Genomic DNA, 13873 nt, shown 5'->3' on the forward strand with positions numbered 1-13873 from the left:
GTCTAATTAGATTAAATTTTGTGTTTTTAGAATTTTTCTGAATTTTTTTTAATCGATTTGCTTCATTGTGTTTGTTTTAGGGACATAGTTGGCATTTTCATAATTGTTGCTGCATTGCTGTGATCCTGAGGTAGAGAGAACCTTGCACACACTTCGTAGAGTAGGCCAGGCTAGCAATAGTTCACCTTCACCAACCATAGCTGAGTCTGATTCTGAGTCTGATTATTTGCATAACTTATTTGATTCTGATTCTGAATTTGTTTTTGAAATGGCTGACAATAGAACTTTAAGGCAACTTGCAGCCCCTGATGTGAATAATAATGGCTTGTGTATTGAATATGATGTTGTTGCTGTTCCTTTTGAATTAAAATCGGGTTTAATACACTTGTTGCCAAAGTTGAATGGTCTTGCAGGTGAGGATCCGCACAAACATTTGAAGGAATTCCAGGTGGTGTGTTCTACACCATTGAAGCCTGAAGGGATCACCGAAGATCATATCAAACTTCGTGCTTTTCCTTTTTCTTTGCAGGGTGCAGCGAAGGACTGGATATATGATCTCAAACCGAATTCAATCACAAGCTGGAATGCTCTGAAAAGAGTATTATTAGAGAGATATTTTCCTGCCTCTAGAGCTGCTCCAATTCGAAAAGAGATTTGTGGCATCAGACAAGATAACGAGTCATTGGCTGAGTACTGGGATAGGTTCAAGATGTTATTTTCAAGCTGTCCTCACCATCAGATTACCGAGCAACTTCTCATTTAGTACTTTTATGAGGGGTCGTTACCTATGGATAGAAACATTCTTGATGCTACTAGTGGTGGAGCACTTGTTGACAAAACTCCAGCTGCTGCCAGGGCCCTCATTGAAAATATGTCCTTAAATTCACAGCAATTCACCACTCGAACCAATTCTATCCAGACCAAGGGTGTGCATCAAATTCAGAGTTCTTCCAACAAATCTTTAGAAACCAGAATTGATGAGTTGACCGCATTAGTCAAACAACTTACAGTAGCAAAACCTCAAACAGCAACTATGTGTGGCATTTGTACAGCTAATGATCATCCGACCGATACTTGTCCTATTCTGAAAGATGATACCGTTACCGAGCTGCCTCAAGCTTATGCAGCCAACCTTTACAACCAGAACAAGTATAACAACACCCCTGACCTGTCCACCAACAAATATCATCCCAATTGGAGGAATCATCCCAACCTTTGATATGGAAATCAGCAGCCCTCCCAACATCAACTGACCGTACCATTACCCCAGCCACATCACACCCCTCCAGCTACTTCCGGACCATCCTTGGAGGATCTTGTTAAACAAATGGCCGTGAACAACCTTCAGTTCCAACAAAGGACCGATGCTAGCATTCATACCTTGAACACACAGATGAGACAACTTGCTACTCAAATAAATAACATGCAAGCTCGAGGTTCGAACCAACTTCCAGCCCAGACAATTGTCAATCCGAATGGCCCTAATGCTAATGTGAGTGCTATTACTTTGCAATCTAGGAAAGTTACAGAAACAGCCCCTGAAAAGAATAAAAAAATCATTGAGGTAACTTCTGAACTTTCTTCTTCAGAACCTCCTCCAATTGAACGTTCTTCTCCTTCTTCTGCTATGGTCGAAACTGAAAAAATTAAAGAAAAGGAGTATGTGCCACCAGTCCCCTTCCCGCATAGAGTTTTGAAAAATAAAAGAATTGAGGAGGGAGACAAAGAAAGAGAGATATTGGATGTTTTCCAAAAAGTTGCGGTAAACATTCCGCTACTTGATGTTATTAAGCAGATTCCTAAGTATGTAAAGTTTCTGAAAGATTTGTGTACCAACAAGAGGAGGATTAAGGGAAGTGAAAGAGTGAACTTAGGACGAAATATTTTTTCCTTTATTCAGCCCAAACAATCATCCGAAAAGGTTGTAGGCGAGCAAAATGTTTCAGCCCTCACTACTCAGGTTCTGCCACAAAAGCATAAGGATCCGGGAACATTTGTTATTCCTTGCACCATCGGGGATAGTAAATTTGATAATTGCATGCTTGATTTTGGATCGGGCATTAATGTTATGCCTACTTCTGTTTATAATAACCTTTGTCTTGGTCCTTTGCAGCATACAGGTTTAATCATTCAATTGGCGAACAGGAGCAACGCTCGACCCGCCGGGGTAGTCGAAGATGTTCTTGTTCAAGTTAACAATTTGATTTTTCCTGCAGATATCTATATTCTAGACATGGAAGGAGAAACCAAGACAAGCAGAGCTCCCATCATTTTAGGCAGACCGTTCATGAAAACAGCGAAGACAAAAATTGATGTTGACGATGGAACCATGTCCATGGAATTTGGTGACATCATTGCAAAATTTAACATCTTTGATGCCATGAAACACCCTGTGGAGGAGCATTCGGTTTTTAATATTGAGTTAATATCTGCATTGGTTGATGACACTTGCTCTGAATTGTTTTCACTTGATTTTCCATCCTTATCTGCATTTGATGATGTTTATCATTATTTTGACTGTACTGACACTAACGTGTGTGTTGTATGTCCTGAGATTAATAATGCTTTGCAGGCTGATGTGTTTCCTACAGGTGAAGCTGTTTCTGATGAAGTTGTTTTTGCAGCAGATGCCCTTGACATCCCGGCTGCCCCGAGCATTCCATCCATCGAGAAGCCCCCGTCCTTAGAGCTAAAAGAGCTCCCTGAGAACTTGAAATATGCTTACTTGGAGCGTAATGAAAAACTTCCTGTTATTATCTCTTCTAACCTTGAATTCGGTCAAGAAGACAAACTTTTGCAGGTTTTGAAGAGGCACAAGAAAGCAATCGGGTGGACATTAGCCGACCTTCCAAGTATTAGTCCTTCGATGTGCATGCACATGATTTTACTTGAGGATGGAGCGAAAACAGTGAGGCAGCCCCAAAGGAGGCTTAATCCTTTGATTCTTGATGTTGTAAAGAAATAGGTAACCAAACTCTTGCAAGCAGGTATCATTTATCCTATCTCTGACAGTAAGTGGGTAAGTCTAGTGCAGATTGTACCTAAGAAATATGGACTCACAGTGGTAAAAAATGAAAAGAGTGAACTTGTCCCTACTAGAGTTCAGAATAGCTGGAGAGTTTGTATTGATTACAGGAGATTGAACCAGGCTACTAGAAAGGATCACTTTCCTTTGCCGTTCATTAACCAGATGCTTGAACGACTAGCTGGTAAATCACATTATTGTTTTCTTGATGGTTTTTCAGGTTACTTTCAGATTCATATTGCACCTGAAGATCAAGAAAATACCACTTTCACGTGCCCATTCGGTACATTTACTTACAGGAGGATGCCTTTTGGCCTTTGCAATGCTCCTGGAACTTTCCAACGATGCATGATGAGTATTTTCTCTAATTTTATTGAAAATTGCATGGAAGTGTTTATGGATGACTTTACTGTCTATGGTTCCTCTTTTGATGCATGCTTGAACAGTTTAATCTTGATTTTAGAAAGATGCATCGAGACTAACCTTGTGTTGAATTATAAAAAATGTCATTTTATGGTTGAGCAGGGAATTATTCTTGGTCACATTATTTCTAAAAAAGGAATTTCTGTTGACCTTGCTAAAATTGATGTGATTTCTACACTGCCTTACCCTTCTCGCGTTCGCGAGATTCGTTCTTTTCTTGGTCATGCAGGTTTTTACAGGCGTTTCATCAAGGATTTCAGCAAGATAGCTCTTCCGCTGTCAAACTTGTTGAAGAATGACATCACTTTCAATTTTGATGACAAATGCAAACAAGCGTTTGACTTCTTGAAGAAAGCATTGACCTCCGCTCCCATCATTCAGCCCCCTGACTGGACACTCCCTTTTGAGCTCATGTGTGACGCTTCTAATTATGCTGTTGGGGCTGTCCTTGCACAAAGAGTTGACAAGGCTGCCCATGTTATTTACTATGCTTCTAGGACTTTAGATTCTGCACAGTCAAATTATACTACCACTGAAAAAGAACTGCTAGCTATTATTTTTGCTCTTGACAAATTCAGATCTTATTTGCTAGGTTCCAAGGTTGTTGTTTTTACTGACCATGCAACTTTAAAGTACTTGCTGAAGAAGCCGGATGCAAAACCGAGATTGATTCGGTGGATGTTGTTGCTCCAAGAGTTTAATGTCGAGATTAAAGATAAAAGTGGAGCTGAGAACTTAGTGGCTGACCACTTGAGCAGGATAGAGAGAGATGAAGACCTTTTTCCTATTTAGGATGACTTTCCTGATGAGCAGTTGTTTCTTTTGCATGGGATTACACCTTGGTTTGCTGACATTGTTAATTTTTCTTGTTGGTGGTGTTTTTCCTACAGGTGCATCTAGATCACAGGTTCACAAACTCAAGAGTGATGCCAAATATTATGTTTGGGATGATCCATATCTATGGAAATTTGGTAGTGATCAGGTAATCAGGAGATGTGCCCCCAAAAATGAGATTGAATCTATTTTAAAATTTTCTCATGCATCTCAAGTCGGTGGACACTTCGGTCCTCAAAGGACTGCGAGAAAAGTCCTTGATTCAGGTTTCTATTGGTCAACTATTTTTAAGGATGCTTTTGAGACTTACCGAACTTGTAAAGAGTGTCAGATAGCAGGTACAAACATCAATGGCAAGAGTGAAATGCCTCAACAGCCTATGCTTTTCTGTGAGGTATTTGATGTATGGGGAATCGATTTCATGGGTCCTTTTCCTGTATCATTTGGTTTTCTTTACATTTTACTTGTTGTTGATTATGTTTCAAAGTGGGTGGAAGCTATCCCCACTAGGACTAATGATTCTCGAGTTGTTGCAAATTTTGTCAGGACTAATAATTTTTGCAGGTTCGGAATACCGCGAGCTATCATAAGTGACCAAGGCACTCATTTCTGTAACCGCACCATGGAATCTTTACTCCGGAAGTATGGAGTTTTGCACAAAGTCTCTACCGCGTACCACCCACAGAGTAATGGGCAAGCTGAGATCTCAAACAGGGAGATCAAACAGGTTTTAGAGAAAATGGTGCAACCAAACAGGAAAGACTGGAGCCGTCGTCTAGAAGACTCACTTTGGGCTCAAAGAACAGCTTTCAAAACACCCATTGGGATGTCTCCTTATCAACTTGTTTTTGGTAAGGCATGTCATCTTCCTGTTGAGATAGAACACCGTGCTTTTTGGGCGGTGAAAAGTTGTAATTTGGAGATGCAACAAGCAGGTATTGAAAGAAAGCTCCAATTACAACAGTTGGAAGAGCTTAGATTAGAGGCTTATGAGAGCTCTAGTATTTATAAAGAGAAAACTAAGCACTTCCATGATAAGATGATTTCTAGGAAGGAATTTTCTGTGGGCCAACAGGTTTTACTGTTTAACTCCCGCCTTAAACTTATGGCTGGAAAACTTTGATCCAAATGGATTGGCCCTTTTCTTGTTACTAATGTTTTCCCTCATGGTGCAGTCAAAATTAAAAGTGCAGGAACTGACAAAGTCTTCAAGGTTATTGGGCAGCGTCTGAAGTTATTTCATGAAAGTTCGGTGCCTGAAGATGTCAGCATAGAGGAGCTTTCTTTGGAAGCACCTAACTACATTGCAACTTGATCAGGGAGTCTTTCTTTCCTTCTCTCTACTTTATTAGTAATGTCCTTTCATTGTGGGCAATGCTTAGTTTAAGTGTGGGGGAGGAAATTGTGTGTTTTCTTTGTTTTTGTTAGTATTTTGTTTAATTTCAATCAATAAAAAAAATGCATCTTCTTGAAAGTTTTAGGCTATAGACTGATTTGAGTCAAGTTTGCGGAGACTTGGGAAAAATTCACAAGATCGGTATCGTTCTAACACCGTAAGTCTCCTGCATATGGAAATCGATTTGAATTTTCTATTATGTTTTAGCCTTAAATTCTCATTCTCTGACAGCTCTTAAGTAGTTTATTTCAGCAGTCGGCACCATCTCTCACACACTTTACGCAGGGAAGCCGATGAATATAAATGAATGTTCCGAGAAAAAAAAAAGAAAAAGGTAATGCACCTTCTAAGTTTGGTGACCCTCACCCGGTCACTTAACCCAACGGTTGTGGAACCTTCAAAAAAAAAGATTTCAAGACTCTTTGTTAGTTGGTTCAGCGGTTTCTGGTGCTGAACTTGGTAGGGAGGATTACGGTCTGATCCCCCGCAACTACAACTGAGTAAACAAAGGGTTATGCCACGTAAGTACTAGAACCCCGTGCAGAAAAGGATCAGAGTCACTAACCGGTCGTCTTGCTATAAGTGTGTGGAGATAACGGGCTTAATGTGATTGTGCCTGAATGAAAAAGAGCAAAAAGGATGAGTAAGTTAGGCTATGATATAATAATATGATTTGAATTGGTTTGTGTACTTAGGAGGCTTATGTCTACATAACTGTGGTTAGTGTTCTTATGATGTCCTTAATGTGCAAGATTAGTACCTGTCGATGCAAACTTACCTGAAGAAGATTTGTAGCCTAGGATGAGTAATTATTGATGTATTTGTGCTTTCTTTGTTTTGTTTTTCATTTTGCTCGGAGTCCAAAAGTTTAAGTGTGGGGGAATTTGATCAGTGCATTTTGATGCACGTTCTTCCATGTTTGTACTCAGGCATTTCTTCGGTTTGTTTTATTTATTTTTATGTTTTAATTTGTTTTTATAATTTATTATATTTTTGCACTTATTTGTTTTTCGTATTAATTTTTCAGCATTAACAGCCTGCACGAATAAATTCATAACTAGAGCTTGGAGTATCGGATTGAAGCGTTCTACTAGTCGTTGGAAAGCTAAGAGAAAGAGCTACGACTTTTGTTCACAAGCCGAGAGCTCAATCGGACTGTAGCAGGGCCAGAAAATTCGTGCAATTTGCAGCATTAGTTTATTTTAGTGTTTAGGTCATTTGTAATGGGTCGGGTCGACCCGGTTAAGTTGTCAAACGGGTTGGGTGTTTTCACCTAGGTTAGGCAGCCAAAAACACTATTCACCATCGTTTTGACACTATTCACGAATTTGGAGAGTTTTGCTTTGTATGATCATGAGGAACTAATTCACCAAGGATCAATCTGCTGTGACTCGGATTCCACTTTGAGGTTTTTATAATTCCAATTATTTGTTTCCTTTGAATTCTTCCTATAATTCCAATTATTTGCTTAATTTGATTGTTGCTATAGGATATATTTCTTAAATTCGATTGTTGATTGATGATCCTGAATCAATTTCGTGTTAACATAGCTTTTATATTATCACGAACGATCAAAGTTGCGTTTGCTTAATTCGTAACAGTTTTTAATCTGTTTGCTTAATCCGGAATTCAGGAACATCCGTCGTATAATTTCTATTGCGCTTGTCTGTAGTTGTTATAATCGAATAGGAACGAACGAACCCGTTAGGGAATTGGGATTTTATAGGAATCGATGATAAGTTGGGAGTCAATACAGTAGGTTGATTCATTTTAGCTTAATGATTAATCACTTATTTTCATAAACAACTTATTTTCAGAATCACTTATTCTAAGCACTTTTTTCTATAAATCGAACCTGAACCAACCCCCCCCCCCCGCCATCAATTTTGATTAGTTCATAATAAACAAGAATCCTTGCGATACGACTCGAGCCATTGCCGTTATACTACCGTTTTCAAAATACTCGTTTTTGATCTGCGCGCGACAGCGGATCATTCTTAATAAATCTTCTGTCGAAACCTGCGTGTCCTAAGAAGCTCCGTATTTCTCTAACTGTTTTTGGGGGTTGGAGATTTTCTATTACTTTGATCTTTGCTTTATCGACTTCAATTCCTCTTTCGGAGACTACATGTCCAAGTACAATCTCTTGTTTAACCATAAAGTGACACTTTTCCCAGTTTAGGACGAGGTTAACTTGTACACATTTGTCCAAAACTTTTTCTAGATTTGAGAGGCATCCTTCGAAATCCTCCCCACATACAGAGAAGTCGTCCATAAAGACTTCCATGATGTTGTCTATGTAGTCAGCGAAAATTGACATCATGCATCTCTGAAATGTCGCAGGGGCGTTGCATAATCCGAACAGCATTCGTCTATAAGCGAATGTTCCATAAGGGCATGTGAAGGTTATTTTCTCTTGGTCGTCAGGATGAATTGGGATCTGAAAGAACCCTGAGTAACCATTCAGGTAGTAGTAATAAGAGTGTTTTGCTAAGCGTTCGAGCATTTGGTCAGTAAAGGGAAGAGGGAAATGGTCTTTCCTTGTGTCTTTGTTCAATTTGCAATAGTCAATACACATCCTTGCTCCAATCACCTTTCTTTCGGCAATAGATTTTCCTGACTTATTTACGATAACTATTATGCCTCCTTTCTTTGGTACACAATGGACCGGACTTACCCACTGACTATCAGAGATTGGGTATATAATTCCTGCATTCAGAAGTTTGGTGACTTCATCTTTAACTACTGTGCTCAGGATAGGCTTAATCCTTCTTTGATGTTCCCTAGAGGTTTTGCAATCTTCTTCCAACATGATGCGATGCATACCTATGGAAGGACTTATTCCTTTCAGATCAGCAATGTTATATCCTAATGCAGATGTATACTTCCTTAACACTTGTAATAGCTTCTCAGTCTCTGTAGCTCCTAGCTCTGCGTTTACTATTACTGGTCTTTTGAGCTCATCGTCTAGGTATTCATACCTAAGATTCTTGGGTAATGGTTTAAGGTCCAAGGTTGGTTTCTTAGGGCAAGGCATAAGGTTGGGTGTTAAAGCTATGAATTCGCTTAAACTATCGTCTCAATATTCCGAACGCCAATTGTCATCTTCGAAAATCAGGGGCATCGGAATATTTATAACTTCAGAGTAAGATTCTTCCGATAATCCTATCTCTCTTACACATCCATCAATAACGTCCACCATATAGCATGTATCTTCTATAGTTGGGGCTTGAAGGAATTGTGTTAAAATAAACTCGACCTTCTCCTCACCTACTTCGAATGTCAACTTGCCTTTCTTCACGTCTATAATAGCTCCAGCTGTAGCTAGAAAGGGTCTTCCTAAGATTATAGGGGTATTGACGTCTTCCTTTATGTCCATAATTATGAAATCTGTAGGGATGTAGAATTGTCCGATACGGACGGGTACGTTTTGAAGAACACCTACAGGATACTTAACATATCGGTTTGCAAGTTGTACTGACATCTTGGTTGGTCTTAGGTCTCCCATGTTAAGTTTCTCGCAAATGGACAAAGGTATTAGGCTAATACTAGCTCCTAAGTCGCACAAAGCTTTGTCTATGACAAATTTTCCTATATTGCAAGGTATGGAGAAACTTTCTGGGTCTTTCAGCTTAGGTGGCATTTTATTTTGAATTATTGCACTGCATTCGGCAGTGAGTGTTACGGTCTCGTTGTCTTCTAATTTCTTCTTATTCGATAGGATTTCTTTTAGGAACTTAGCATATGAGGGCATTTGTGTAATGGCTTCTGTAAACGGAATTGTAATGTTCGACTGTTTAAGAAGTTCAATAAATTTCTTAAACTTCCCTATGTTTTTAGATTTCTCGAATCTTTGAGGGTACGAGATAGGTGGTTTATAAGGTGGTGGAGGTATGTATGGCGCTTCTTTTTTCCTCTGTCTCTCCTTCCTTGTCCTCTTTTTCTTTCAGGTTACTTGGTTTATCTTTGGGTCTACTTTCCTCCTCGGTTGTCTTACCAGGGCTTTGTGTTAGGAGTGAATTAATGGTAAATTCATGTGTTAATATAAGTAATTTCTTTTCTAAACTAATGCAAATTGTGATAGATCCATAGGTTTTTAGTAAGAATTGAACTGAATAAGTTTAGTTCATTTGTAAAGCAAATCGAATCACTTGTGGGTACTATTGATGCAGGTTTGGAGCTGAAAAGGAGCTTTTATAAGAACATGAAGAGGAAAGAAAGCTGAAGTATCAAAGGCAAAGCAAAAAGAAGGAGTTTTAGAAAGGGCGCGCCGCGGGAGTCTAAGACAGCGCTGCGCCAAACTCACTGTTTTTGACCGCGCTGCGGTGATCCGTTGTCGCACCGCGGACGCGACGTTTCAGGCCCAAAAATTATAAATAGAAGCCCTAGTCTTCAAGTAAAGGACTGACTTTTTGTGAGCGAAATTAGGAGAGCATTCTGATTCTGAAGCTGAGAACAATAATTGAAGGTGGATTCTTTACCAATTGAAGACATTCCTTTGATGAAGATGAATCCCTCCATTAAATCTTGTGTGTTCTTCATGTCTATGGAGAGCTAAATTCCTCTTGTTGAGTTTAAGGTAGTAGTTAGCCTATGAATATGCAATACCATTGATTAATTCCTATGAACAATTGTTTGAATTTATTATCAATAAGAAACCTTGTTTTTATATTAAATTATTGTGGAATCTTTGATCGAAAGAAAATATTCTAACTTTTGTCCTAGGTTACTATATTGATTCAGTCCCAATTTGCAGAGATGGAATTGTTATTGAGTTTTCATAATTATCGTTCTTTATTACTATTATCGATATTGATATTCTGAGAGATCGAATCTCATAACGGTAAAAATTTATCTAATTTGATTTGCAGACATGGAATCATATTTGAGGATAAGTGAAGATAATAATTCAAATGATTGTTCAATTGTGATTTAATTAACAAATTGTATAGGAATAGGTTGATGAACCCTAAAGCTTAACATATCTCTTTAATCGTTAACTGTAATACGGTGAACTGACTTTATATCGAAATGTGCGGATAGCAAGAGTCGCCACCGACTTTTATTTTATCCAAATTAAATAGAAAGGCTAAAAGAACAGAAGAAAACCTTTTAAATAAAATAGGGTTCGGGGGGTAATTATGCAAAGGGAAGGTGTAAGGCACCCTTTTGCATCCATGGTTTTCCATGGGCTCTTAATTGCTTTGCTCGTTTTGAAACCAAAAGTTTATAAATGTATAGAAGATGAAGAAACAAGGACTTTAGCTCGTAAATGAGCGTAGCCTTGAAAGTGTTTAGAAAAGAAAAAGTTGATAAAAGACATTTTAGCCAGAGCAAGGCAATTAGAGGCAATTACCTTATAATTTGAAAAAAAAAGTTCTTTTAGCCTTTCAGGGTGAAAGGGTCTATCCATGCCATAGAGGGCAGGAAGCCTTTCATTTGGAGGTAAACGGGTCATCAAAATATCCTTCGCCATAAGACTGACCCATACCATAGAGAGGCAGGTAGTCTAAGGGAAAGACCAGAACAACCTTATTCGTAGGCAACCAGAGGATACCTCAGCCTTTTCCGTAGGCAACTTCCGAGGGTCGAGGTCATATAGTGTATCGAAGGCAGCATCATTAGGGTCGTATGACCTTTATTTATCGAGGCAGCATGGCTGAGGTATCCTCGTATTCGAGGGACATGGCTTATTCTGCAAAAACACAAGGCAACAGGCAACAAGGCAACAGGCAACAAGGCAACAGGCAACAAGGCAACAGAGAGGTTACCCCAAAAGTGTGCGTGTGTGCAACAATCACGTGGTTAATTCAATCAAATTATCTTGTAATTAGTTATTCTAATTCAATTAACAAGGCTTGCACTCCCTAGAATTACTAACCACGCAATATAACAAATACGGGGAAGGGAAATTGTAATCAGCGGAGGAGAAGGGAATTGAAACCAGGGGATATAATTAAACAATTAAAACAGAAAATATTAGAGTTAGGGTTTAGGGTTACCAATACGCGTAGCTTTGGCATTCGATAAACCCTGAAAATTGGAAAAGAAAGAATAAACAGAGGGGTGAGTGCATTATCGGTTCGGAGGCAAACGAGGTTAACCCTAAAAATATAAGGATAAAGAATTTAAAAAATAATTAAATAAACAAAGAAAGGCACTTAGCTTTACATTTGATCTGATATGGTTGGCAGTCGGAGGAAGCCTCGGGGTAACCCTGAAAAATGGCAAAGGCAAAAGAGAAGGAAGGCAAGACAAACCCTGATTTTAAAAGGAAACAAAATAGACTTTGAATAAATAGAATACTAGCTTCGTTTTTGAGGTGGCGCGTAGTCGGAAGGCACTTGAATGTAAATCTAAGCTGGATCTAGTGTGGCACGTCTATGGCAGTCCATGGTGCACTTGTATCCTTTGGCGCGTTGGATCAATCTGGAGAGAAATCGGACGGTTGAGATGAGCGTGGTGTATAATAGCATGTGGATGGCACGCACATGCTACTTCGGCGCCAAAATCTTTTTAAACCAGCCAACCACACGATGACACCTCACCGTCTTCTCCAACCAAACCTGCAACAAACCCCTTTTACACCGCTTTTGCGCGTAAGCTGTAATAAGTCCTTGCTTTCTACACCTGCGAAGACGTAAGAACCACAAAACGAACACAAAAAATTTTCGCGAACCCATAGAAATCATCGTCCAGACTCCCTGAATTCAAAAATAACATTGTTTTCTCCTGATTTTACCTCAATCGTAAAACCCCAAATATTATTCAAAAAACCTAATTACGGCATAACGTGATATATGAGTGCATACCATCAATTAATCGCCCAGAAACAATCCAAACATAATCACAAGCAATAATATGAGTTCAAATAATGTTTATGCATCATGATATGGAGAGATCGAAAGGATTTCAAAGAGTGCAAACCGTGAGCGTTTTGAGGTTGGTTCGAGACTCGTTTCTCGCAGGTAAAGATCTGAATCGCATCCAAATTCCTTCAGGGACGTGTTGGGATTGAAGAGATGTCTTGAATTGCCTTACAACACAAATCTGAAGTTTGATTTTTTTGGAGAGTTTTTGTGCTCGGGTATGGAGTTCTTGGTGCCGAATTTTTCAACCCCTGTGCTTTGGCTTTTCTCATATACTTATAGAGAAGGATTAGGGTAAATAAAATTGGAGAAAATCTTGATGAATCTTTGTTTTGCAATTTTGTAAAATTTGATTTGAAAATATGGTTAAAAGCTTCTAATTAAGTTCAATTCCAATATTTTCCAACCAAGCTTTATGGACCACGAAAATTGACTCATTAATGTGATATATTTGATTGGAATTGGAGTAAAATAAGATCTCTAACTTATTTTTATGATTTTATATATTTAATTTATGGTTTAAAATAATAAAAACCATAAAATAAATGAAATAAAAATCCTAAAAATAATAAAACTCTGGTTTTAGGGCGTGCATGGGCTTATGATGAGGATAGAACAAAAAGGATGCAAGCCCATTTATAAATATTTTGAGTTTTAGGCCTTTTTCCTTTTGTACACCCTTGAAAATAGGTGAACTTGTACTCCATGCCATTTCTTCATATCTCAATATTTTTTCAAGCTTATGGACTTTTTGGAAGCCTTAGAGAGTCCCCTAACCAATACTTTTGGTCTCATGTCAAAATTCTTTTTCATTCTCCTTATATGTCCTTTTGAAAAAAGTGTCTCCTTGTTGACTTTTGAAAAGGACCTATAATGTTTTAGTCCATATCAATCAAATGAAGCATTTTTGGACTTGGCATGTGAGAGGCAATTTTGTAGAGAATCAAATTTCCTTCAAAATGAGCTTTGGATGGGGAATTTCTGATGTTCCATGTGAGAGTTATGACTGGTCAAAGTTCAGTTGACTTTTCCTATACAAAACCCTAATTTAGAAACTTTTTGAATTGTTGATTTTTGTTCTTTCCTTGATGAACCATGATCAATTCTTGATCAAATGGTTAATGATACTTCAATGTGAGGATCTTGACAAAAAATCAGGAGTTTTGACTTTACTTTGACCACAGTTGACTTTTAGGTTAACTTAGTCGACTGTTGACTTTCTGAACATTTGAGTGACCGATCCTTTGAGTTGAGACTTGATACTTGTTATGGAGATAATATGAGATATGTTGAGTCATATGAGATGCCTTGGAGCCATTGATTCAC

At 38.5% G+C, this 13873-nt stretch overlaps 1 pseudogene; it reads left to right on the forward strand.

Moving 5' to 3' along the window:
• The first annotated feature begins 1327 nt into the window (after nucleotides 1-1327).
• The window catches only part of LOC131658380 (uncharacterized), a 63613-nt pseudogene continuing 51067 nt past the window's right edge, over nucleotides 1328-13873 (forward strand).

This window comes from Vicia villosa, linkage group LG1, assembly GCF_029867415.1.
Source record: "Vicia villosa cultivar HV-30 ecotype Madison, WI linkage group LG1, Vvil1.0, whole genome shotgun sequence".
Lineage (NCBI taxonomy): Eukaryota > Viridiplantae > Streptophyta > Magnoliopsida > Fabales > Fabaceae > Vicia > Vicia villosa.